The following is a 23,486-nucleotide window of genomic DNA, read 5'->3' as shown; positions in this document are numbered from 1 at the left end:
TCCTTGCGAAGCACGGGTTCTTGCTAGTTAGTGATATGCATCTGGTCTGTAGTTTTTGTAGGGATGATCTGAGAAAAGAAGGCGTAGCTATTTTGTAAGTCGTAGGTTTTTAGACATTACTTCCTCTAAGTTCAGCAAACTGAATATAGGTGATTTATGTAGCACTAGAAATATTGAAGTGTGTGGTTTCAAGTTTTATATAGGTAAGGATTGTTATGTTGTTGTGGGCCTGTATAGATCTCCAAGTGGAGACACAAATGTATTTTTTGAGCGGCTTGAAATACTGTTTGATAGCATTTTAAAAAATGTTTCTGATAGGATTATTGTTGCCGGTGATTATAACATAGATATTTTGAATAATTCTCCCAATCGTAGAAAGTTAATTAATGTTCTACATCAGTATGATTTACACTGCAGTGTTAAAGATCCAACAAGAATTACAAGATATAGTAGGACAGCCATCGACAACATAATAACAAATATTAATTGTGAATCATATGTTGCGCAAGTAGTACACACTTTGTTGTCGGACCATACTGCACAGTTTTTCTATCTACAATTAGCTCATGTTTCTGGTAGATTTAAAGCAAGTCGGATACCGTTTAACGCTCCTGTGTACAGCTGCTCTCAGAAGAATATTAGTAATATGATAAGTTCATTGAGTATGGAGTCTTGGTTGTCTGTTTATGAAAAATCAGATGTGAACACACAATTCAAGCAGTTTCATGAAATTTTTAATAATCATATGAATGTGAACTGTACTTTAAAACAATCGTATAGAAGGAAGCAAAATAAAAGGAAAATGAAAGGATATTGGATTACGGAAGAAATTATTCAGATTAGAAACATATTAAAATTAGTTAAGATCAAAATAGATAATGGAGAAATAGTTGATAGGGAGCTGATAAAACGAATTCAACAAAATTATGACAGTGAGGTTATACAAGCCAAAAAACAATTTATTAGTAATTTAATTTTAAGTGCACCAAATAAATCTAAAAAAAGCTGGGAAATAATAAATGAACTCAGAGGCAAAAGAAAAAAACTGCAACCGAATATAGAGCTAGAGCAAAATGGAGAAATCTCTACAGATCCTAAAGAAATTGCTAACGCTTTTAATAATTTTTTTATTTCAATGGCACCAACTTCGAATATATTAAACTCAAGTAAGAATGCTTCTTTTTCTAGGAAGATTCACCGTGAAAACTGTGTCTACCTTTTTCCAACAGATAATAATGAAATACTTAATATAATAAAAAGTATCAGAACCAAAAGTAGTGTAGGGTTTGATAATATTCCAAACAGCATAGTTGAAGCATGTTGCAATCAAATAGTCGAACCTCTAGTTTTCATAATTAATAACACTCTTCAAACAGGCATCTTTCCGGATTTACTCAAAATAGCCGAAGTTAAACCACTATTCAAAAATGGTGTCAGAAATGATATTAATAATTACAGACCTATTTCCATTTTGTCAGCTTTTTCTAAGATTTTTGAGGAATTGATATATAACAGGGTTATGAACTATCTGGAGAAATTTGATTTAATATCTTCCTGCCAGAATGGCTTTGTGAGGGGGAAATCTACTATATCTGCTGCTGTATTGTTCATTGAAGGTATCATAGATAAGGCTGATAAAGGAGATTACGTAATCGGGGTGCTATTGGACTTATCTAAAGCATTTGATAGTGTTGATATCAAATCCCTTATCAGTAGGATTTCAAACGTCGGAATAAGAGGTGTTGTGGGTAATTCGATCAAGTCTTACTTGTCCAACCGCTATCAATATGTTACAATAAATTCTGATACCCAGGTAGCTGTTTCAATGCCTCTCAGGGTCACAAGAGGTGTACCACAAGGATCTATTCTGGGACCTTCGCTTTTTGTGTTGTACACCAATGATCTGCAATCATCTGTCCCAGTAGGTGTTAATGTTACTCTGTATGCCGACGATACAACCCTGATGTTTGATGATAAGAGCCTCAATGAACTTGAAATAAATGCCAACACTCTTACAAACCTCATTGTTCAATATTATAACGAGTCGTTTTTGTCAGTCAATCCAAATAAGAGTAAATTTATGCAATTTGGTTTTAAAAATAATTTCTTTGAACCGGTCATTAATATTGGAGACTCAAAGGTAGAACATGTCAAAGAAGCAAATCTTCTAGGTCTAGTAATTGACAGAGGCCTTTCTTGGGATGCTCATATTGAAAAACTTGCCAGCCATATAAGTACTAATTTATTTGTCCTGTGAAACATCATACGCTATGTACACCCAGACACGGGAAGAGTCCTATATTTTGCATTGATTTATTCACACATTTCTCATGGCAATAAATTTTGGGGAGCTACAACTTTGCAGAACATGAATAAAATATTTATTTTGCAGAAAAGGGCAATAAGATACCTAGCAGGTTTAGGCTTTAACCACACTTGCCGAGATGAATTCAGAAGTCTTTCAGTTCTCACAGTTCCTTGTATTTTCATTTATAAAGTGATTATGTTAGTGGTAAAAATATAAACAGCTTTACAACAAATTCAGATGTACACCATCATAATACCAGGCATAGAAATAATATCAGTGTTCAGTATCATAGACTTTCTCTTTATAAGAAAAAGCCCAGTTATATTGGTGTGAAATTATTGAATAGGCTGCCAACTCATTTAAATCCTAGGACGCATTCCTTTGAAACAGACTCATATAGGTTCTTAGTTGATAAGAGTTACTATAGTATTGACGAGTTTTTAAATGGAATGTAGTGTGTTTCAATGGTATTTATGTATGACAATGTAATTTTAATGTATGATTTACATAATAACTTGCCGTGCGAATTATCTTTTATAAAGTTTTTGACTGTAAATCTTCCTGACGTTATTCAACTGTATGGAAATTTTCTGTATTATTGTTGAAAAAAGAAAAAAGAAACAATTTGGCGGTACGAAGTTCGCCGGGCAAGCTAGTTTAATAATAAGTTTTGCAAGTGATCAGCTTTTTTAATGTGTATCAATTCATATCAGGTGGGAGTGACTATGAGGCTCGAGAAATGAATCGCGAAAGTTCATGGATTTCAATTCCCTATCACCGAGTAAATTTATTCAGTGTTTGTCTCGGGGGGAATATAGACCCTCGGAATGAATCTCCATTAAGCTCTTTGGACGCCTGGAAATTGAATGAAAATGGAAAAACATCGAAAGCATCATGGATGGGAGTTAGCAGCTACTCAAATTTTCACTCCCATTGCTCCATCAATGGAATGGTGCAAAATTGATTTATTGTAGATCAGGTTGAATAGAACTTGAAGGCAGAGAATAACTCAGTTATTATTATGTGAGCAGAATATTGAACATTTTTGTCTCCTGAAAGTTTTGGAGCGTAGGAGGTATATTTGTTATAATTTTTGCATTACAGACGAGATTTTAATTATAGATTCGATAAAAGAATGTTGTCAATATCGTTTCAATCAACATTTGATGTAGAGAGTTTTTCGTAATTCATTCTTTTCTATAAACACTCTATGCAACTGCAAACTGCAATATTTTGAATCAATGATAAATATGATAGTAACATTGATGCCCTCAAAATACTAATGGTTTTTTAACAATCCCAGTATCTTTCATCATTCCTATTATCACGCACACACCTGAAATTCATGTGGGCTTCAAGAGAGAAATTGTTTTAAAAATTCGTCGAATCGATTCGATTCCACAAAAGATTGTTTGAAGTTCAATTTTGGCTTTGAAAAGAAAACACTCTCCTATGTTTACTTTCAGAAGTGTCTGGAAGCTCAAGCACTTCCACGAGTGCTATTGAAGTACTCAACCCAAATAGGCCGTTCCACGTGATGCAAATCCTTTCCAGATTACTTAACAGCATCCAACAAAATTGGGGTTTGGCAACGTGTGAAGAGGTCCATAAATGTTTGTTAATAAAGGCTGTCAATATTGACATCGGGAAAAGCCATACAAACAAACAATGGATCGAAAATCAATTCTGATAGGACGGTCGTCCTAATTAGGGAGTTATGCGTTGGCGGAGGAATGTTTTGTTTACATTGTACTGTGCTCAGCATTATATTCAAATATGCACTGGCGAAATCGTAAACAGAATAATTCAGCATCTCATGACAACAACGTCAGAGTGAACTAGAATGATGTTGACGCGATACGAGTTGGCATTCATCAAAACAAAAATCAACACAATAATTTTTATTGTAGTTTGCAATCTGACTATAAATTATTGCAAAAATTTCCAAATTAATTGTGCTGGTACTGCGAAATTCCTATAACTCTGTGTATATATTTGATACTTACGTTCGCTTACTGTAGGCCTACGCTACCTACATTCAACACAACATTTGTGACAGAGTTGAACAGTTGTAACATCTATTCAATGGAAAAAAATAATAGGAATATTTTGTTGCGTTGAAAAGTCAGTGAATTGAAAACTAGAGTCTAGAATGCAAAAATTCACCTTCAAAAATTCAGTTCAAGAGGGAATGAGCTCAGGTACTCATAGTACCGAAGAGGATAAAGAAGAGGTTCGTTAATTTATAGATTATATTTTTCCATGATACTAGGTAATCATCAAATCATTCAAAGAAAAAGTCCAAATGAGATCAAGTAGTCTTTAAGCTAAGCTATACTGCTGTGGTGCCAAGTATGTTTTTTGAAGAATTTCGTTTCGCCTGTAACTTTTGTTGATAATTCTATCGTATCTGGATTCTAGTAGTCGATAGTCACTATATTGGCAAAGTCAGAACTTTTGACAGGGTTACATCTCCCACAAAACCAGTAAAGAAAAAAACCTTGGAACTGGAGACGCCCAAAGTTGAGATACTACACTGATTGAACTATTTACTGAATAAATGAATAAATATAGGTCAGTATTATTCTAGTTCAGCTCAGCGGTGGAACAAAGTTAGTACAGCAGAAGGTACTTTAATCAATCATAGCCAATAATGAAAACCATAGCTATAATGACAAAGAAAGACCAGGACCCTCTATATACCGGACCTGCGCCTTTATGAAATTCTAGGTAAAATGGCGCCGATAGTTGATGGAGTCTCAACTGAGATGTCACTGATATTCTGTAATCAGATTTTAGTATTTAGTTGTAGTTGAGTAAAGTCTGTTTACAAAATAATCTCACGGGCTCTATGATATTTGGGAGTTTTATAATTGATCAATTATCATTCTATAATTCATTATTTGAGATGTAATAGAGATTCAAATTAGTTTTTTTTAGTACCGGTATTCAAAGTGTTTAGTAAGTGTTGAATAACTTCAAATTGTGAATAGTAAAGTTTTAAAAATTAAAAATGTATAGTGAGTGTTGAGTCTTCGAAGGGTATTCAGTGTTCAAAGTGTTTTAATCATTTAATCAACAATAATTTTATAATATTCAACCGTAGATTATTTTTTGTTTATTATCCGCAACTCAACATTTAGCTTTATACAACAACATGCTACAATGAGTATGAACAATTATTGAGCATGTTGCAAGAAGTCAATCGAAATTATCAACATATGATTTGTTGACATGACCTACGATATGATTTTGTTCAAGATTAATAATTTTTTCATTATTTATATTAACACATATTGTAGTTAATATAATTTTTAATAAAATATTTTTAATATAATTTTTATAATTGTAGTAATACAAATTTTCAAAGTTAGTAAATGTTTTACAGTTTTAAGTGATTAGTGAGTGTTATTTTGTTATTCAATTATTTGTTTTGTAAACAATCTTAATTCGATTTTTTTTGTTTTTAAATGTTTTGACTGAAAATTGAACTCAAATTCAAAAGCATATGGAACATAGCCTACTTTTTCTACTTTCCTTGCCCTATTACCATAGGTAAGGAAAGTATTGCTTTTCAAAAACAATTAAGGTACCCTAATTTCAAGTTTTCTATACGTTTCAAGGTCCCCTGAGTCCAAAAACATGATTTTCGGGTGTTGGTCTGTGTGTGTGTATGTGTGTGTGTGTGTGTTGTGTGTGTGTGTGGTGTGTGTGTGTGTGTATGTGTGTATGTCTGTGAACACGATAACTCTATTCCTAATTAACCGATTGCCTTTAAATTTTTTTTTTTTTTTTTTTTTTTTTTTTTTTTTTAAGATTACGTCCTAAAGACTCCAGTCATGGAGTATAAGACAAGTCATGTTATTACATAATAATTCTAACACTAAGTAGTTCAACCTAGTTTAGGTTTGAAAGGAATTCTTGTACACTATAAAAAGCTTTATCAACCAAATATTTTTTCATTTGTTTTTTGAAAATCTTCAAATCATCATTACTTTTCAAGATATGAGGTAGCTTGTTATAAAATTTCCTACCAATATAATCTGGTTTTTGTTCAAATAACCTACTATTGTGACCCATTATATGATAATCTGCTCTGTTTCGCGGATTATACTCATGAACATCTGAATTCTGGATCACACCACTCTTTTTCACATGCATTACAACTTCATATACATACAAAGATGGCACAGTTAATAGACCAAGCTTTTTAAATAAAGGCCTTCAAGAGTCTAGCCTATTCACTTTCTCTATACATCTGAGTGCCTTCTTTTGAATCTTAAACACTCTGTCCATATTTTGTTGAGATGAATTACCCCATACTAAAATAGCATACCTAATATGAGATAGTATAAGTCCATGGTAAGCAGTTAACAGTAGTTTTTATCATTCAGCCTAGCAAGCTGCCGCAGGACAAATACCCCAGATGATATCTTATTACATATCCTCTCAATGTAAGGATGCCATGTTAATTTCCTGTCCAATAAAATTCCCAAGAATGCTACTTTCTCTTCTTGGTCTAATTCATTTTCCTCTACAAACACATTTATTTCTCTATCCTCTACTGAATTATATTTACTTTTGAATTGTAGGAATTGACATTTCTTACTATTTATTGTTAATTGCCTTTGCTTTAAGAATTGGACAATTGACTGTACTCCAGTAAAAGCATTTATTTCTAGACTATCTAATAAATAATTGTTGAAGATAAGCGATGTGTCATCAGCAAACAACAGAGCTCTGTGATCTTTTAACTCTTTTGGTAATTGGTTCACATACAACAGAAACAGTAAGGGACCCAGAATTGAGCCTTGAGGTACTCCAGCCTGGACCTCCAGTTTTTGAGATTTAATTTTTACTATTTCATTCCCATCCACCTGGTAAGCTCAACACACTGGTTTCTACCTATGAGATATGATTCAAACCATTTTAGTTCTATACCATTCACACCTACAGTTTTTAGTATTTCCAATAATATTCTATGGTTCACACAATCAAAAGCTTTGGATAAATCAAGAAATATTGCGGCTGCCTTCTCACCTGAATCTATTATATCTATTAGTCTTTCAACAAGGGATACTATTGCAGTCTTAGTAGATTTCCCTTTCTGGAACCCATGCTGTTCATCACATATGAAATTAATTTCTTCCAGGTGCATCAATAACCTATTTAAAACTACTTTTTCAAAAATTTTACTTATTACATTTAGAATACTAATGGTTCTATAATTTTCAACTCTTTCAGAATCACCGCTCTTGAAAATTGGCAAAATTTTTCCTTGTTTCAGATCATCAGGGAAAATACCCTGCTCTAGTGAAGTATTAAGGAGATGCAATAAAGGGTCCAGTAATTCATTTTCACATTCTTTTAAAATTTTGCTTGAGACCCCATCCAAACCTACTGTTTTTTTGTTATTCAAATTTTTTATTATTCTTGACAACTCATCTCTTGATAATGGATGAAATTGAAATACTTTTTCAATTGGCTCAGCATTTAATGTAGTTGTATTATAAGTATTAGTGTTCAGTGACTTTTGGAGATTATATGCAACCTGTTGATAATATTTATTGAAAAAGTTACAAATGTCTATACTATCATCCATATAATTTCCATGTTCATCGATTATCCTAGGGACATTAGTAACTGTATCCTTTTGAGCTGCTCTCCTATTTCTATTAATTACCTCCCAAACAGCAGAGTTAAAATTGGTACTAGTTGTTAATATTTCAGCTGTTTTCTTACACTTAGCTTTCCTCACTTCTTTTGCATAATTTTTCTTTAGACATTTGTATTTGACCTCACTCGGAACATCCCTCACTAATTTAAATTCCTCATGAGCTTCCCTAACAATATTTCTTTGAGTAAGGGATATCTTCAGTTATCCATTCATCTACTTTGTTTAATTTACTTTTCACTTTGACTTTTTTTATCGGACAGCATACACTAATGTGAAATCTTAGAGTATCAATGAATTGCTTATATTTGTAATTTAGGTTACAACTGTTATAAACACTACTCCAATTTTCTTGAAGCAGTTTCTGCTTCAAACAATTTATATTTCCTAGCTCATATTGCTAAATTTCTTTCATAAAAGTTTTTTTTTTCTGCTTGGATTCTGGCCCTGCAACTTAACATCTAAAATTTGATAGTTATGATCTAATAGATCTGAGCTACCTAACCTGACATTACAACCTTCTATATTTGTGAGGATATTATCAATAATTGTCTGTGAAGTTCGAGTTACTCTTGTATATTTGTGGACCTTAATTTCTAAATTATTCATATTAATAATATCTCTAATATCCTCTGTCATTTTATCCTGCCTGGCAAAATCGGTATTGAAATCTCCTACTACTATAACATTTGTGAAACGAGCGGTTGTAATTTCCAAAAGTGTATGGAGCAGCTCACAAAATTTTAGCCAGTCTCCATTTGGTGACCTATAGATACCTAACACTACTACCTCAAATCGATCATCAATTTTTAACCTTAGTCCCGTCACCTCTAAATCCATCTCAACAGAAAATCTCTTAACAAAATCCAGTTCATAAGTTTGGGTATGTTTAGCATTGCTAGTGAATATACATACACCACCACTTCTATGAGCTATTCTACAAAATTCTGATCTCAGTGAATAGCCTGGAATCCTAACTTGATTTATATCCTTTATTTTTAAGCCATGCTCTGTGAAAATAACAATGTCAGGATCCTCCTGTTTAAGAAATACTTCTAATCTGTCAATTTTGTTGCGTAGATACTGAATATTTTGATGATAAATACTAAAAACCTTACCATCTTGTGCTACTCTATCTCTAGCATTTGTAGCTATTTCCCTTTCCCTGTTTTGAGCCAATTTACTAAAAAATCGTTATTTGTTTTTTTGACTGTTTTTAAATCAGAGGATTGCAAACGGCTTTCAATCAGCTCTGCCAATCTATTACAAAAGATTACTTTGCCAGATCGATTTAGATGCAACCCATGATTAGTGAAGTTATGTCTTTTCAGCCTTTCATTTAGAAAACAAATCCCCAGTTGTTTAGAATTCTTATTTTTTAGGCTGTTGATTGTATTATGGATTGATTTGTTTGTCGAATTGATTGCTTCATTTAATTCTGGCCTATCAAACCTATTAGGAATAGTACTTATTATTAAGTTTGTTTTTTTGCTGAGTGGCACAATTTCCTTGATTTTTTCTGTTACTTGAGGAAGATGATTCAAGTTAGGTTCATTTATATTATTTGAGCCACCCAGTACAATTAGATAGTCATTTTCATCAAAGTCTTTAGTTTGTTCCCTAGCTGACTCTACAACTGCATTAATTGATGCACTTGGCTTGAAAAAACATTGGACATCAAATTTATTTTTTAATCTTTTATCAAGGAGATCACTGCAATCACGTCCATGACTGGACGTCAGTAGCAGAACTCTCCCTTTCCTATCTTTATTTCCCTCAGCTATATTTTTGGTTGCTGTCTTCAAAACCTCACTGTACGTTTTATTTCGACCATTTTCAGAGCATTTCCCATCATTTAGGTTAGATTCTATTTTTTGCATTTGGACGGAGGTTCTATCATACATTTAGTATTATCAAATTTAGATTTTAGTTTCTTTATTTCCTCCGACATTAGACTACATTGATTTTTTAGATTTAGTATTTCTTTTTATGGTCTTCATCTTGTAATTTTATAATCAGTTCCAAAGATTTAATTTCTTCTACCATCCCTAACCTTTCTTCCTCAGACGTTTTTAAAGTTACTTCTAATTGGTTTTTTAAATTAGTGTGGCTACTTTGTAGTTGAGCAACTTTTTCGGCTAAAGTAGTTTGAAGAACTGGGGTTTTTGGTTTTGGCGTTTTTGAATTTTGGTTTTGGGAACGCGTAAGTACTCCCGCAATGTTTACATTTCTATTATTAACCTTCGGTGTTTTACTTGAGCTCATCTTCCTATCTAAGAAATTATATTACTTGCAATAATAATAAATGATTTATAAATGATAGGATTTTAATTTGGTTATAATTTTAGTCAAGTAAACTATCTATGTTTATTTTTAAATCTCGAAAACCTAACCTCAAACTAACCTCTAAACGGTGTTTGGCTTTTTAAAATAGAATTAAGAATTAAAATCCAGAACAAAATGATAAAACGTGATCAAGAAACAATTAATAATGAAGTAAACACAAAATTTGTACTTATCCGTGACTATTTATAACATAAAATCTTCCAAAACCCAGGAGCGAAATTATGTAGTACTTTCATTCACAACCTCTCAAGGTCAATCCTCTAATGAAAAATTTTAAACTCAAGGTCCTTATACCATAAGGATTCGACAATAAGAAATTCAATAAAATTCAATTCAAGATGGCGGAAAAAATGACAGATAATTACTAAAAAACCATGTTTTTCACTTTTTTCTCGAAAATGGCTCTAACGATTTTCTTCAAATTTATACCATGGATAGCTATTTATAAGCCCTATTAACTGACATGAGTCTCATTTCTGGGAAAATTCCAGGAGCTCCGTAATATTCTTGAGAAAAATGGCGGATAATAACTAAAAAACCATGTTTTTCACGGTTTTCTTGAAAACGGCTTCAACGATTTTCTTCAAATTTTTTCTATAGTGTATAAATCAAAACTCGGGAAAGATACAGTTTTGGGTTGTGCCTGTTGGTCCTTCCCCAATCATATGGATAGTATATTGTGTTCTGTGTATCAATAAATAAACATGAAATGCTTCCATGATTTTGGACTCCAGAGCGAAGCTCGGTGCCGCCCCGATATTATGAATAAATTGTAGAAATTCATGCTTACTCAACCATATTTCTATCAAGTTTAACTCAATTAGTGAATATGAAATTATCCTGAATTCAACCATATTATTATCACTGAACATAATTATGTCAGAGCTAGATTTAAATACTGTCTAACTGCATTGCTCTCTAACTGCTCTCCATTATGCGGACGTGATTTTATCACTTGCATGATTGACTATTTCCACATATTTTTCATTTATAGCTGTATAGTGTAGGCAAGTAAGGAGATTTTTCAGTATTATTATTTATTTTTTAATATTCAAGTGATGAATTTCCTCTATGTATTATACTTCATTGTTATGTGTCATTATCATTATTTTAGTATTAATAAGTAGTTGGTTATTTTCTTACACTTCCACAAGTTGTTTGTTTATTTTGTTCTTTTCTTGTGGAAATAAATATATTATTATTATTAAATAATTCAGAGTATATTACGCTTCAATTTAATTGAGATTGAGTTTTAGAAGTTGGCTTTCAAGGTTGTTTACTCGCTGAAATGTTTTCATTTTTTATTCGTCTAAATTTGAAATGGAAGTAACTAATATTGGCTGTTAAGAATAAGTGCAAACAATGATAAATATCTGTCGTGATCAAAACAATTTCTTTGAGCATTATCAGAGATGCCATTTTTCAGAGCTGCTCAGCATTTACAGTAAGAGGTTTCAAAGATGCAAGAGATGCATCGAATGTAGCTATGGTTTTGTATTCCATATAAACAACATCAATGCTTCCTATTCATCCAACGCTGACAGATCCAAGTGAATCACACTACAGACTTTGTATCTCTAGGGAGAGGAACGGCATGAACTACTGCGGAAAACTTCGTATCCTGAGTTTCCCGACGTCTCATTTTTCTAAATCCTTGAGGTGCTTTGTTCTGTAAGAGGCGACTTGTACCTTTCAAGGCAAGTTTGCAAGCACCTCTTGCAATGGAAAAACGTACGTGACTTCTGCACTTCTTGCTTTTTTAATTAGAATTACGCTCGTTGCAAATGAAATTAAGTGGAAAGGCGTAAAGGACCTGTGAATCATGTTTATGGAATATAATCACCTATACTCCTGATAGTAAAAGAATTTTTAATAGATATGGAGAATCTACATAGAAGCTGATTCTATGGGAGATGGAACTAGAAGCTTAGTGCCGTTTGCAGAGTCACATTTTAAACTAAATTTCATCTCAAACTGGATTAAATCCATATCAAATCTCGTTTGTTACAATGTGTTTCAATCTGAGTCTAAGCCACCAGCTGATTTAATTTCGTTTAAGCTTTGACTGTGCTAACGGCCCAAGTATTAATTTATGATCAATATCAATGCTACTGGTTATTGATGAGCAGTTCATCAGCATGCTAGTATCATATGCGAATAATGTTGGTAACTTTAACGTAGTGAATGGATTATACTAACTGTATTTTCCCCTCTACAATAGTATGTATGAAACAGAACGGAAAAATGAGAGTGAATTTGATTACGACCATTTCCTATCTCCTATGGGGAATAATTCTAGAAATGATTCGATCCTTAAACTACATCAGGTCCTAGATTAAATACCAGAAGGACGTAGTAGGATGATAATATTATGTTTATTGGATCTTTTTCGATTGGAAACACTTGTATTTGGATTCTAATTTGTCTTTTGTACTCATTTTCCTCACACTCGTTTTATTTTCGTGGTTTATGTATTTCTGCTGTAGGTGATCTGTTGTAGTTCTAGATACATACAAACAAATAATCTTAGTCCAAAAGACTCTAAGTAGAGATATGAACTTGTACTGCTTGGAGTGGTTTGGGGAGTCTCCTGAATTCATAATCACCTAATATCTCTTCTGCTGGCATCCAATTTCCTCTCATAAATAATTTCGTTCTCTTACATGAGAGAAGAGTAAATACATTAAAAAACACCTCGTATTCGCTGAAAAGTGGAGTCATATTTCTGAACAGTGCTGAGCAACCACTATTTTTTTATCTCAACTGAACCTGAACATTATTGCATGTTTCTGGGTCAAGCAGAACTGAAAAAAGTGAATAAATGTGGAGTCATGAATATTCACGAGTTGAAAGCTCATGAACTCCATTGAACCGTGCTCTCAAATCAATTATTCTTTTACATTGAGCATTGTGGAAACGCCAGTCAGTGGATTTGACTTCACTGACTCCACTCATAGTCAGGAAGTGGACTCCACTCAATTGAATGAATACTGATGGGTTGTCAAAAGTGCAATCATATGAAAATTATCAATGTATTGTAATGATAAGAATTCATGTTATTCATAATCCTCAAAACAACTGTTCAAGCAAGGTACTGTACTCTTTACGTAGTTTTCAAGAAAGAGAAAATCTTCAGTTTGTTTTTGTATTGGAAGGCGTACTTTTTCTTGCTGTTCCGTAGGGGGTTTTTTGTGTTGTTTGGTCAGTTTCATCCCAATTCCGAATTAACTTACAATTAAACACTACATCAGGTTTGGTTACTAGAATTATACGTTCAGCAACCAAGATAACATATTATAAGAACTAAAAAAAACATCATGGAATGTTATAGTTATAAGATCACATTATTCTTTTCGGGCGAAGTTTAAGAACATTCACTGAATTCTTCCAACATTACACCCTCATGCAGCAAGCAGAATATGGATGAAAAATGGGGTTGACGATGAGCCAATACGTCAAATACACTGATTCACACGGCAGTTCATCTTACTTCTAGTTATAAACAGAAGGAAAATGAAGTACGTTGTTTATCGTACTAGCAACTAATCGTATAGTAATTAAATTAGTACCAACAATAAGCTACTGGAAATGACAGTATGACAGACACCTCAAACTGTGTGATTTGTTTACTAATAACCTGACACAAAATGTACAGGAGCGTTCATTACATCTCATTGTGGCGCAGTGAACAGTGTACACGATTTCTTCTCACAAGGGTTCATCTTGATCTGAGGATCATCTATATCACAGATACTCTCTCATTCACCTTAGCTCCTCTCTTCATCTCTCTACCACCTATTCTCTCACATCATCACACTATAATATCACTCTTCTACTGTTCCATTACCTATCTTTTCATCTTTTTCTTTTTCTGCCTCTTTTTGTAATTTGTTCTATTTCTGTATCATGTTAAAAACGAAAATTGCACAAAAATCTCACATGTAATCTGAATTCACTCTAATCAAATCATCTCTCCATTTGTTTTCTTCTTCAAATCTTCAACTCTCTCAATCTTCCTCTACATATCACTCTTTCTCTCTCACACATTCTATCATTTCATTCACAATAATATTATATGTACTCTGTTAATTCAATTAAAAATCGCCCTTCATGTTCAGCTCATCGTACTCACTCTTTTTTCTGTCTGCAAATAACATCTTCTCCATCACATTCTCGTTCCCTCCACACTCTTCCTCTCTGGCCTCCACTCTAACCCGATCAATTTATCTACTGTCTTGCTCTTTTCTCTTTGAACTTTTTTCTCTGTTCCACCTCCACACATACTCTTTAACAATCATACAATCATACAATAGCTCTATTACTGTTAATCTCTCTCTTCTCTACTCTCGAATCCTTTTTCTTATCTTCATCAGCCCCTTTCTAAGTCAATCTACCTGATATTGCAAAAGTATTGTATTACAATGGAGAGAGATGAAGGTTGGCCCTTGGTGAGATGTGAGGTTACTAGTAATGTGTGCGTTTGAAAAGGTCTGCTCAGAAACAGCTCAGTAGAATTGTTTCCAGCTAAAGCAAACAAAGCTCAAATTAATTTCGTGATTGCCAAGATCTGTTAGGGATATGCACAGCTTGTTGAAGGCAAGGGCAGGATCTCACTAATACAATTATTACTAGAGAACCACCGAGTAAAGTGGATTGGCCCTCTGGGATAATACACGGTTGTACATGAAACGTGTACATGGGGTTTTGTGAACTGTGGATAGTATAACGATGTACAGACTCTTATGAATCTACAATAATATATGTCTGCGAGTTGAGGAAAGATAGTGTTGGGCTAAGATATTCTTGGATCTGAGTTGAGATAATCAGGAAGCATTTCAAATATCACAGCACAGATTGAAAGAGAAGAATAACTCATGTTGATTTTGTTCTTAATCTGTGATCATAGACTTTTGAATGGGGAAGTTATTTTGGATGTATCAAAACTCAAAGAGAAAAATATAATACGAAATGATCGACATGATCTCCTTCAAATCAACCTGAACTATGTTAGATTAAAGTTGAGAGCATAAGCAAAAGCAATAATGTAGAACAGAATACCGTCTTATTTGGTAAACAATTCATGAACTAATGAACGAACTAATAGCATAAATAATCCATCATTCTTTAGACTGTACTTGATCTTCCAATTTTCTCCAAATAGAACTAGTCATAGATCTGAGAGCATTATTATCACAATATAACTTATTTAGAACTCTATTTTATATGATATGTAAATTTATTCAACTAGACTACGTATTAATTAATTAATGTAGACTTATGAATACTACTTTTGGAGTAGGCTACGTCCATTGAAAAATGACTAATAAAAAACCTTGATAAAATACACAATTGTATTTTGAAAGTATTTAATAATACAGTAGGGATTGAATTGTTCTATCTGAATGTTTTTTCTTCAAGATGATTTGATTTTAGGGCTCTCCACTCTGAATCACCTCAAAAAACTCAAAATCAATCGCTTGAATTGAATTAAAGAAATGAATTGCCCATAATTCACTCGGCATGAAAAGTGATTGGTATTTGACGGATTGATTTTATGAACGTCGAAAGAAAATATTGAATATGAAAAATGCAATGCAGCACACTAATGCGATGAGAGCACTATAGAATTTGTTTTTTCCAGTCTTGCTTTTCTTCAAGCACTCAAATACTCATCAGTTCCAGGATAGCAATGAGTATGAAGCATAAAGATATTTACTCACCCCTTGGGGAATACTATCCAGTTTTGAATGGAATTTCATATTAAATTTCTCACTCAAATGAAAAGCAAACTCTAGAGATTCTATTCACTGGAACTTCATCGAATTCAAACATTGGATTCAACATTACGTCGATGATACTCTCGCCTCCTTTGTAGTCTGAGTTCCTGTTTGCAACGATCTGCGGGAACTAATTGTCACTTTGGCCTTACTCCAAGAATACTTTCCACACCTTCGTGGCGTTTTCCACTTACTAAAAAGCAATTTCTTTTCTTACGGAGTACCGACATCCCACAGTCATTAAAACCAGGAGGTCCTGCCACAATCTTAATGATGTCATCAAGTGTAGGCCTAGGCCTTTCAAAAACTGAAAATGAGATTCCCTGAATGAGGTTCAACGTGATCATCTTTTTCTAATGAGGGAGAAGCATGTTGTCTTCAACAAAAACACCACAAGAGTATTACTTCACTTTGCAAATGGAGGGACTCGACTCCATCACATCAAATACGTGAGGTTATGATTAAAAAAAACATAACTTTGAAATATGATATTCTCAAATATTTTTCTCAACGTTTGGATTTTCACTCAATTATTCTTTCTTGGTTCAGTGGTGTAGAGTGGAAATAACAACCCAAATTTAACATTCGGTCACATTAATGAAAAAGTCGAAAATTCATTTGAGATTGCTGTTTTCGTTCTGGTGAGAATGTGATACGAAATCAAACTATCAATATTATATTCAAGCTTTATTATTTAACATAATAATAATCATGTAGTCGTTTGATTTCGAATTCCACCTATGTACTTTGCACTCAGGAGATGCACTTGCTTTCTCCTTGCTTCATCTGAAAGCTTTATTGTGATGAGATTTCATTGGTCGGACACCTCTAATGTATCGGAGAGAATAAAAAATGTAGAGTTGTGATGGAAGTAATTTTTTGTTGATGTATTAAAGCTATTAGTTCAGTTTTGATTAAGCTGACCGTTCCTCTTTGGTGGATCGGATCTCTTGTTCGTTTAATACATCAGCGAAAAAATTACTTCCATCAAAACTCTATATTTTTTATTCTATCCGATACATTAGAGGTGTCCGACCAATGAAATTTCATCACAATAAAGCTTTCAGATGGAGCAAGGAGAAAGCAAGTGCATCTCCTGAGTGCAAGGTACATAGGTGGAATTCGAAATCAAACGACTACATGATTATAATTATGTCAAAAAATAAAGCTTGAATATAATATTGATAGTTTGATTCCGTATCACATTCTCACCAGAATAAAAACAGCAATCTCAAATGAATTTTCGACTAGAAATGAACCGAGCTATAGCTTTCAAGTTCAATCGATATCACCGATTCAAAGCTCAGGCAGAGATGTTCCGAACTCCGAGCAAACAAATAAAGGCAAAAGGCGAGTCACTCGTTTAGAAAATGGAGCGAAGTCTGATAATCCTAGAGCAGGAGGTCGACCTGGCCGTGGATAAGTATCCCTTCTCGGAGGAGTAAGATCCTCCTTGACTAATCTCGAAGTACGGAGCAACTGAACAAGATGGGCCGGCAGTGCAGGAAGTTATGAATTGTTAATGTGAGACCGGAATTCCCCTACAGGGAAGATTCCCTTTCCCCTTTCTACTCACTCCTTGCCCTGCACCCAGCTAACCGCTTCCACTACTGATATCCCAACTCCTCAATATTAATGAGCCACAACTGTGAAGTCGCGCCCTTATACACTACACTACTTGACCCAGCCGGCAGGCATCGATGAACAAAATGAAAATTATTATCAATATCTTCAAGGGCTGCTTGGGAAATGTTTAGGATTATCTGTTAATCTGAAATTGCTTAGATTTTCATACATGATGGTGAAACAAGTATCACGGTAATTCGAATTCATGGTAGGATACCAATAAAGTTTTTCCAATAGTGGACAGAAGAAATTGAGCTCACCCACAAGGATAGTTGGAAAACTGAAAATCACCAGAAAATATTCAATTTTGGAACAAAAAATGAATTATATCAGAGTTGAGAGGATCGAATAGTTTGTGTAGTATCATTTTGCAATACTGAAGAAAATACGAATAAGGTTAATGTTATTTTTCCAAAAAATCAAGATATTCTTTGATTGGACATGCGTTACACGATAATCATGTTTAAGAGAATCAAAACATAGTTTCCATTTATAAGTGTTTATTAATTACCAACAGTAAATCATTAATAGTTCAAATCTAAGTTCCAATTCTGCAAGTCTCCAACAAAAATAAATTTGAAAGATTATAATGCAATGATAGGATGGGTTGACAAGACCAGACTTCCATACCAAATTGAAAAATATTTCCCAAATTTGGAATGAGAACCTTCGATCTTTGATATTATGACGTGATACTGAACTGTAGTATCAATCCGGGTTCATAACGCAACTCTTGAGTTGAGATAACCTTCACGTATTGCTGATTGCTGACGACTGTGAGCTTGTGGTGTATGCATAGTATTGTTCACAGTAGAACATTGGAGCTGTGCAACATGTGTTCTGAATCCAATATAAGTCGTTGCAAATTTAATAAAGTCTGCAAGCAACCGACAACACGCTTCTACCTCTGCAAGCTCTATCAACTTTATGAATGCTTCAGAGTTGAGCCAGATTAGTCACAGTTGAGCAATGCTCACTCGTTTTTTGTTCTCTTGTTCTTTGTGGCAAAATAAATCCACCCATCATTCGATCAGGATGCTTCTACTGATTACTTGAACTTCGGAATGGATTTGAAATCTGAGTTAGGTTTTCGTTGTAGAAGTCATACAAACTGAGAATATCTCCTGCAATAATATCCTTCTGTTTCCAGTGAGAATTTATCCATGCGGAAGAGCTTAATCGGTTTGAGTTGAGAGCAAATAGAGTCAGTAGTAAGTTCGTTTAAGTATTCTGGTAGGGCTACTCAATATGTAATCATGATTATCAGTATTAATTTATATACTGGTTTTCTTATATTTTCATTGGACTAATAATCGAGGCTGATAGTTCCAGATAGTTGTGATGAAAATGATAGTAATATTGTATCATTCCATGATTGCAGTGGATTGTAAAATTTAGGATTTTGAATGATCTTTGAAAAAAACTTCATGTAGATTTTTTTCAAACATTTCGTCTATAATTCAATAATTGTTCTCTCGACAGATACGATATTTATGAATTTAGTTACATATTGGCCTGAAAACTACTGCGCAGTGAAGCGATAAATACAGGTTCCATGTAAATATTGAGCTGTACATTCCCGCTGGGAGGCGAAGAAATTTAAGTGATCATTGCAACATAAGCGATCGAATCCCATAGGTACAGTAACATACAACAACATCATTTTCCGTTTTCCGTAATTTGTGGATGAGTGCGCTTCTAAGTAGAGCTCATACACTTATCATTATACTTGCGGGATCTATAGATGATTTATTGCCTTTTGATAACAAGTTGCGGTATATTTCTTCCCTATCAATACTCTATACTAAGAGAGCATTTCTTGAGGTCTTACTACCGCCTATAATAAAAATTTCCAATTATAAATAACATTTTTTCATATATTAGTATATTTATAGCAAATAAGAGAATTTAAGAACTATTTATTATCATTCAGCACCCGGCGCATTTCAAAAATTTTAAATAAATCATCGATTAGAAAGTAATCAGTGTATCGAACCCTGCTCTCTTTGCAGAGCTCAATTCAAAGAAAAACGGATAGAATTGATCGATTTGAATAACAAGCTATTGGAAGCGAATTTGATTGGTACACAATTTATTCCTGCAATTTACATCCCAATTACTGTATCTGACTGTAACAGAGCAACACTTCTCTTTCGGAAGTCGGTACATTAACATAATGCTCATACTGGCATTTGTCTTTCGGAATGGATTCCACTTGGCACCTCAATCATTAGTTGGTGATATTGAAAAGGTATAACATGTCCAGAGTATGATAGTATATTATTGAATTCGATTTGAATTCAATTCAATCCCTTACAGATGGGAATAACATTTAAGCATTTAATTATGATTCTCGTTTAATAATAATAATTATTCAATCATCTATTCCATTATCATCATCGTCGTCTCGGACTAGACTTTTCAAGCCTGTTCCGGCGTCCATCTCTTCCTCGTTCTACCAATACTTCTTCAATCCTTTATTTCGAAAGTAGAAACAATTTCAAAAAAAAAAAAAACAGAATACATTTAATGGAAAATATTTCCATTATACAAGTAAATAACGAATACCTGCGTTGATAATCAAAGCGAAACTTGGCAGTGCTTTATCATAGCAGAGTTTGTAATGAATTAAGCAACTTATAAATGAATATTGCAGATATTGCAGCTCCAAAATGAGTGTTGTTGAAAAGGGAGTGTGTCAGCATCGGAGATCGTGATGGTCACTAAATTATATTTATAATGGCTCATTTGAATTTGGATGTTCTTTTATGTCAGAATTCAAAAGTTATATTACATTAACATTATTATGCAGCTTCAATTCAAAGCCTTCCACTCAATAATCTAAGAATCCCTATCTATTGATATAAATGGTCCACAGACATTTGTGTAAACGTGCCCCGACAAAGAATAACAGAATAACCCAAATTTTTGGAGCCGAAATTGGGTTGGTAGGGTTAGTATCCGTCTGGATAGAGTTGTACAAAAGTGAGTTACCTCTTTTCTCTTTTTCAGTGTGATGAGAGTTGTGATAGGGTCGATTTGGGTGGCGAATGGCTGTTCGTGTTCTGTGTCGCCCTAACAGAGTCTGAGTGGGATCCGAACGAGTGAGCTATAAACTAATTGAACCGTTTCGCTCCTTTGTATCACGTGATATGGTGCTCTACTCGAACTTCACGGTGCAGTGAACACCGTTTCAAGCTGGACGGCTTCTCACTCACTCACGCTCTCTCGAGTTCACCTCTTCTCTCTCACTCGATCATCACACACCGCCCACCTAGAGCACTACCACAATGGCGGCCCTATATAGCCAATTTACAATCAACCAACTGCTCTGAAATTCACTTGCAATTCTCTTGACGCACTCTGGGTCAAGTGCAAGCAAAAGCAATTCATCCATACGACTAGTGTTATTTGTAGATAGTGAACACAAAGTGGACGCAAATTGGTTGAGTCATGCATGGTCATCTCATCCACAAACGAGAAACTAGAGATGGCCATAAACCATCCCGTTACAGAATCTATTTCAATACGTTTGTATTCCAACTTCCATCAATTATTCTTTTCTCCTCTTCTATTGCTTCTACACACCATTATTTCCTTTCCTTATAAATCTTCTCCTTTTCAATGTTATTCTGTTCGTCTCATTATTTTTAATGTAATTTCTCATTAGAATTGAAATCCAGCAATCTGATTTGACGTGTGGCTGAAGTGAACACAAATATATTTAGACCTAGAAGTACTTGAATTTACAGAGCTATTATCTCGTTTTTCCGGGTAAGAAAACTTTATCTGCGCAGTACACATGGTGCCATATCTAGAGCCTCAATTAACTAATTTCATAGTTCGATACAAGTAAGTATTTGATTTTCACTGTAGAATTAAATTGAGAAGTGTATAACATTTTCTGATTCCAATTCTGAAATATGGGCTACTAACAATAATTGTTGATGAGATTGGCTATCTCAATTCATGTACTTTTGCAAAATCAGCGAAAGCCTACAAATCAATTTATTATTCTTTTCTCCAATCGACGAACTATCAATTAATTATTGAGGCTTTTCAAACTATTATCTTCCAAACTTGTACTTTTTCCCTTTCTGTATGTTCCATTGTCAAATCATTCTCACTAATTATATTGATTGTAATGTTCAAGAACTTTCAAATTGATGTTTGAGAGCAAGATTACCAAGGCACAATTGTACGCGAGTTGAATTTCTGGCGTGATGGTTATCTCGATTCTCATGTTGACCACGAAATTGTTCCCAGCGAGCAAGGGAAGAAGGAAGTGAGCGTATTCTCTAAGCAAGTTATAATACATCCATAAACGTCCTGTTCACATAAAAACCTGGAACATTGAAGGCAAAATTCGGGTCAGTGTGAGTAACCACGAAAAACCACTCCGGGGCTGTAAAACTTTCTAAGTAAGTAATATTATATCCACTTCCCTGCTATTGAGACAAGTATGTCAGAACAATATTTTCCGTCCCATGTGAGAGCATCTTCCCGTGCAATGAAGAAGAAAGTCAGGTAGCATGGCGCGGGAGCGATTTTAATATAATTTTAGGCCAAGGCCTCGGATAGACATGGTGAGACGACGTACTTTTCAAGAGTTATGGGCTTGGTGAATCTCATTTTGCAGGTTTGCAGGCGGCACCACGAGTGGGATTCTTCCATAGACGAGGAATTCAATGGGGATTGCACGCCCCAGTTGGGTTCCCCACACAATTGGCTATCATCCCATAACAAGCAAATAGCACATGAGCAAGTTCACCGAAGCATCATAGATAATAAATTAATATGTGACAACCATTTTATATTCACTGGATGACACAAGAATTCAAAGGACTGAGTACCCCAATTTTAAGAGAGTGATGAAGAGGAGGGGTGGATGATTCATTCGTTTTGGAAAAGGGTAGAAATGATATTCGCCGTTTTGCAGGAACGACTAAAAGTAGTGGAAATGATGGTAATAGATCATTTTTTGAAAATGTGAAATAACGTGTTACCTTTCATAAAACACTTCACTCACATGGGTTACTCTTCAACAAATTGATAAAAATCTTGCAGTACCCTTTATTTTTTAAAAACGTTAACTTGAAAATGACCCAAGTTAGGGTCGAAATTAGTTGAACTATTTTAAAGTTTTTAAAAAATAAAGGATAAAGGGTACTACAAGATTTTTATATTATTTTTATTAATTTGTTACCTTTTTTATTACGATGAAATGTTTGCGAAGTGTAATGATCTATTAAATCAAGAAAAATAATAATTATGGAACGCAGGTGTAACGCAGTGGGTTTGAAGCAACTGTGTATGAAAAATGAAGAAAAGGAGACTCAACAGAAAAAACAAATATTGATATTATTAATTATATGATAATGTACCATGGAATATAGTAGGAGAATTTTGAAGAAAGCGTGAAGTGATGTATACAAAGTAATATACTTTTTTCGTAAAGTGCGATAAACAAAAAATGTATAGTGAAACTCCTTTATCGTAGAGTTTAGGAAAGAAAATTCCTGGAAAATGGATAATTTCAAGAATAGGATTCCAAGACAAGTCTATGATGTTTGACTCACTCAATAAAACTATCACAATACTATGTATTCAACATTGAACAAGGTGGAGCACATGCTTATCATTTTCAGCCGATGTGTCTTCGAATGTGGTGGAGCATGTGAGTTTAGAGGTGTGGTGTGGAGTTTAGAGGTGTGGTGTGGAGTAGAGTAATAATAAGAGTAATAGAGTAAGTAGA

The 23,486-nt window shown here is 34.0% G+C and overlaps 1 protein-coding gene across 4 annotated transcripts in view; it reads left to right on the top strand.

The window, feature by feature from the left end:
• LOC120352669 overlaps nt 1–23,486 on the top strand; it is a 357,141-nt gene that overhangs the window by 92,728 nt on the left and 240,927 nt on the right. The window lies entirely within an intron of this gene.

Source organism: Nilaparvata lugens, chromosome 8 (genome assembly GCF_014356525.2).
Source record: "Nilaparvata lugens isolate BPH chromosome 8, ASM1435652v1, whole genome shotgun sequence".
NCBI classification, from domain to species: Eukaryota; Metazoa; Arthropoda; class Insecta; order Hemiptera; family Delphacidae; genus Nilaparvata; species Nilaparvata lugens.
This window is presented reverse-complemented; position numbering and strand designations above follow the sequence as displayed.